This window comes from Eriocheir sinensis, chromosome 5 (genome assembly GCF_024679095.1).
Source record: "Eriocheir sinensis breed Jianghai 21 chromosome 5, ASM2467909v1, whole genome shotgun sequence".
Lineage (NCBI taxonomy): Eukaryota > Metazoa > Arthropoda > Malacostraca > Decapoda > Varunidae > Eriocheir > Eriocheir sinensis.
The window spans coordinates 13,700,210-13,705,705 of NC_066513.1; the positions used below are offsets into that span (position 1 = coordinate 13,700,210).

At 41.1% G+C, this 5,496-nt stretch overlaps 1 protein-coding gene across 1 annotated transcript in view; it reads left to right on the plus strand.

Moving 5' to 3' along the window:
• The window catches only part of LOC126984506 (nuclear cap-binding protein subunit 3-like), an 8,236-nt gene extending 8,227 nt beyond the window's left edge, over window positions 1-9 (plus strand). The window contains exon 2 of the mRNA XM_050838232.1: window positions 1-9. This exon is cut by the window's left edge and continues 767 nt beyond it. The gene's annotated coding sequence lies outside the window, so the exon portion shown is untranslated.
• Window positions 10-5,496: the final 5,487 nt, after the last annotated feature.

Genomic DNA, 5,496 nt, shown 5'->3' on the forward strand with positions numbered 1-5,496 from the left:
CATACTCACCACTCACTTAACCTTCACCCTCATGATGCTTCATAGTTACACTCACACCATTATCATCCTTTACAGCAACGCCGCTACCACTGCTTTCCATGTCTCACCTTCCCACTAACGCTTTTAAATTAGTTGTTGTACCGCAATAAACTTCTTTCACCATCACATCTACTACTACTAATACCACTATTACCGCCACCACCACCACTACTACTATTATAGTACTAATACCGCTACTACTTATTACTGTTACTGCTACTACTATGACTACTAATATCGTTACTTAGGATGCTAATATTAATATCTACTACTACTACTACTACTCTACTACAATCACTACTACCAATCTCACTCTGAACATCGCTGTAGTAGTAGTAGTAGTAGTAGTAGTAGTGATAGTAGTAGTAGTGGTAGTAATGCTAGTTAGGTAGTTATAAATAGTTTTATTATTAGTGGTAATTATGGAAGTAGTATTTTTTCATTGGTTCCGTTTCTTCTCTTCCACCTGTATGGCCGAACGCAAAGTGTTCTTATGTTTTTATGTTCTAGAAGCAGTTGTATTGATGTTGTATGAGTTGGATAATTCCATAAGAAATACATAAATGAGTGTATTATAATTCAAGTATTCGGTAATGCAAAATCTAAAAATTATAACGTCGAAGTGAGCGACGACGTGCAGATTCAAAATAGTGTGAAAAAGCAGAATGAACTGAATGTATGTACACTATTCTTTTACGTTTCGACACTATTCAGTAAAAAAGTACTATTAACTTAAAAAAAAATATTTATAGTGTTTCTTTTGTGCAGGGACACACAAATTACTGCATTTAAAGTATTTTTGTCTAGTGTGAACGCAGCGTGAAGGGAGGCAGGAAGCTTTAGCCACTCTCAACGAAACAGTGAATTACGTGCACTCTGTAAAGGCACTACAACGTGTGTTCCTATATTAAATGCCTGGGCATTACTTTGTATGAGGTTGGCCAGTATATTTGCGATTTAATAAAAAATAAATTGTGAATATCAACCCGCTGTCTATCTTGAATCTGCGAATCGTCATTGAATTCGACGTAAATAACTGATAATTTATTTTGAACGGGGGTGAGGTACCTCGCTGTAATAAAAGACAGAGAACGCTAGGCAGGAATGCAGCTTGAACGACGAAAGCCCTGCGTTAATAACTGAAAGTAGATGTGGATTAACGAGCAAATATCAGCCTGATCTTGCCCCATGGATTTAGTGCACAGCTGTGTCATAAGTCGGGAACCGCAGTAGTGTAATTGGACTAGCTCGAGAACTGGTTCGGAGCAGTTTTCGAAGCCTGCCAGCTTTGAACGTGTGAATCATCTGATAAGTTGACTTTGATTTTTAACTTTGGGTACGTCAGCAGACAGATTTTCAAATTTCCTTTCTGAAATAAGAATAAAGAGATTCACCGATCGCCATCATCGTATAATAATTTTGAAAGATTATTGTTAAAGTAGTATACCTTTTATTTCGCGGGAGACACATGGCATCAGATTCTGTAGCAGCTGCGAGACACCTCGGCACGTGCCCCGCGCAGTGGCTTGTTCCCTCTCCCATGGGTCCCGGTGGCTCGCTCCCGGACAGGCTTAGTGTATTTTTTATGTTTGTGCTCACCAGAGAGACATTTTCTGCGTGCTTTATAAAACGGTCACCTCTCTGCTCGAAAAAGAAGGTTTGCAGCACTAAGGCAGCATGTGTGCGGTAAGAAAATGCATTATTATTTCCTTGAGGTGAAACGGTTCAGGTGGGTGTTGCACTTTTGAAGTATGAGTACTAGGGACAAGTGAAATATTGTCCTAGCTAAAACCTCTACAAATTAACATGTTCTTAACCCGGTAGCAGCGACGGGCCAAATTTGTGGCTTTACCGTGTAGCAGCGACGGGCCAAATTTGTGCCATGATTTAAACCCCTAAAAATAGATGATACAAACTGATCACAAATGCTTCGATATATATTATGAAATGGTTTGTGTGAGTGATGATTTTTTTTCTCGTTTTTTTCTCGCTTAGAGGTATCATTAAGAAACATGATCCCCGCTGCTTCCGGGTTAAAAGAGTATCTAGGACTTATACTAGATTGGAGGGAAGAAGGGAGGACATCCAATCGAGTTGTAATAAAACTACTGGCAAACTACGGCAAACTATGTAGTCCTCAGATAATAAGCACCGCTAAAGGTCTGGTTGCAATCCTACACCAGAACAAGGCTGGCTAACCATTCCGCCTTTTTAACGAATAGTCTCTTACATGAGTTGTCAAGGTAATATTTGAAGCATCGCTCGATCCCAGACAGAATATAACACAGATCGTTTAATACTTCCGAAGACCTTTTCAATCTCCTCGCTGTCGCCATGGAAAAAAAGCACACACACACACACACACACACACACACACACACACACACACACACACACACACACACACACACACACATAAAAACTAAATTGTCTTCGTTTCCTCAATAGGAAAATCTCCCGCCAGTTTTCTGATCACCGTGAAAAGTACAGTCTGCGCCACTTTCTCTCAAAACATCAAGTTGTTTTTAAATATTTCTCCCATCCTGACATCAACTCCTGTAGACCACAAAGAAAAGTACAGTCTGCACTACTTTCTGTAAAAATATCAAGTTATTTTTAGACATCACTCCCATCTTGACATCAGCTCCTGTATAGACCACCAAGAAGAGTACAGTCTGCGCTACTTTCTCTGAAAATATCAAGTAGTTTTAAATATTTCTCCCATCCTGACATCTGCTCCTTCTGTAGACCACCAAGAAAAGACCAATCTGCGTAACTTTCTCTAAAAATATCAAGTTGTTTATAGATATCGCTCCCATCTTGACATCAGCTCCTTCTGTAGACCACCAAAAAAAGTACAGTCTGCGATACTTTCCCTCAAAATATCAAGTTGTTTTTGGATATCGCTCCCATCTTGACATCTGCTCCTTCCGTAAACTCATTAATCACCCTAAGCCCTATCATTTGACACCATCTGCACCCAACTTCGACTCTTCTATAAACTTTTATTGCAACACTTTACAGCCTTACAAACGATGCAAGAGCGTTTAGCATAATCCTTCCCTAAAGTCTCTCTCTGCATCAGTAAACGGACTTGTACAGCGACGTTTATGGCCTTCACTGCGATGCCTTTGTCTCCATACAGGTGCCGTATAAAGGTGGGTTACAGGTTTTGGGACACTACCTCGGCGGCCAGTCCGTTTTGATAGATAGGATAAGGAAACTTTTCGGATTGCTTCTCATCAGCCCCCATCTTGATCATTTCGCCTTGTTCACCGTCCATTTTTTCAATCAGACAACACAGATAGATAAGATAGACAGATAGATAGATGTTTTATTGACTAGACATTTCTGAGTTATATAAAATACGTCCATACATTTCTCAAACACACACACACACACACACACACACACACACACACACACACACACACACACGTTCATTACGGTGGAAGGTCTCTTAAGGTTTCTTCTAAAGACTTTTTATGACCCTCTTTTTTTTATCTTTTTACTTTTCCTCCTTCTCGGGTTTATATTTATTGTTTTTTTTTATTTTATTATAAGCAAGTCATTTTGTCTATGCAACTTTTGGACTCCTTATGTATTTTGATATTCATTATAGTATTCCTTTTTTTTTTTCGTGGTTTAATTTATTCATTCATTTCTTATCCTTGTTTCCCTTTTCTTCACATTATCTTTTCACGTTTCTTTTCTCTCATTATCCTCCATCACCCTCCTTTCCACCATTCTCTCTCTCTCTCTCTCTCTCTCTCTCTCTCTCTCTCTCTCTCTCTCTCTCTCTCTCTCTCTCTCTCTCTCTCTCTCTCTCTCTCTCTCTCATCATTCCTAGTATTTTCTGTTTACATATTCTCATTTCTCACATTTTACCTTCTCCCTTCTTTCCCCTCCTCCATTTCTACTCTTCCTCTTCTCTCACAGTTTACTTTTTCCCTTCCCTCCCTTCCCTCCCTTCCCTTTCCTCCTCCTCCCTTCCTCCTTCTCTCCCTCGCGCGGCACTTCAGATTGGCTCCGTCACTCACATTCCTCCCCTGATAACATTTCTAAATTAAATCCAATTAACAAGTATTGATTTTCTCACCTGATGCAAGCCTACCTGTGAAAGAGAGGGAGAGAGGGAAGGAGGGACGAAGGAGGGAGCCAGGGGACGGGAGGAGAGAAGGGAGGAGGAAACTGGGGAATGATGGGGAGTTGGGAGGAGGAAAGGAGGGCACGAGAGAGTAGACGATGTAGGGAAAGAATGGAAGAGGAAACTATTGACAATAGGGATGGTTGGAGGAGAGATCGGAGTAGGAAACCAAGAGAAGGAATGAAGGGAACAGGAGAGAAGGAGAGAATGAAGAAGGAAGGGCTGCTGTGAAGGAAAGGAAGTATGGAGAGAGATGAGAGAGAGAGAGAGAGGGAGAAGATAGCTGAAGGAGAGAGAGAGAGAGAGAGAGAGAGAGAGAGAGAGAGAGAGAAGGTACGAGAGGAAATGGCATTCGTGTGGCGAGAGAATGGCGACAGATAGGCAGAGGAAACGAAAATAAAAAGAAATGGAGGAAGGCGTGGAGGAGGAGGAGGAGGAGGAGGAGGAAGAGGAGGAGGAGAAAAAAACTCAGGCTCGAAGTTAAATGTGATGGGTTTCCAGGCTATATGAATATGTGTGTGTGTGTGTGTGTGTGTGTGTGTGTGTGCGTGAGTGTTTGCGTGTGCGTGAGATCTAGCGGCTTACAAAATCTTCATGAATTACTAAGAAAAAAAAAAAAACTCACCCCAAAAAAACGTGTCACAATCAAACATCTAACAAAAGCATTAATCATAAGAGCTTCAGAATAATCCAGTCCTTCAATGTGCGATCAAACACCTTTGTGGACGCAGAATCAGCATTGTTAAAAGACCTTGCTTGATCTGCTCACCAAAGGGATCAGGCACGTCGAGTGTTGTTATAGGATTCAACTGTCAATCTTACGTGTCATTCTAAGTTTCTGTTTACCTGTCTGTCTCTTCTGTCTGTTTGTCTGTTGGTTGGTCAGTCAGTCAGTCAGCAAGTCAGTCAGTAAGTCAGTCAGGCAATCATTCAGTCAGTCAGTTCTCTCCCCCTCTCTATCTCTATCTATTTATCTATCTTTCTATATCCATCCATCTACCTTTCTCTCTCTCTCTCTCTCTCTCTCTCTCTCTCTCTCTCTCTCTCTCTCTCTCTCTCTCTCTCTCTCTCTCTCTCTCTCTCTCTCTCTCTCTCTCTCTCTCTCTCTCTGTGTGTGTGTATACTAATTTTCGCTTTTCTGCCCTTACACGCGGCTTAATGGGATTTCTTAATTACCGCATTAATTAGATTCACCTGGAAGTAATCTACCTGAAAGTTGTGCTCATTTTCCCTCCTACACACAGGATCGACGTGTGTGTGTGTGTGTGTGTGTGTGTGTGTGTGTGTGTGTGTGTGTAAAAATGATACAT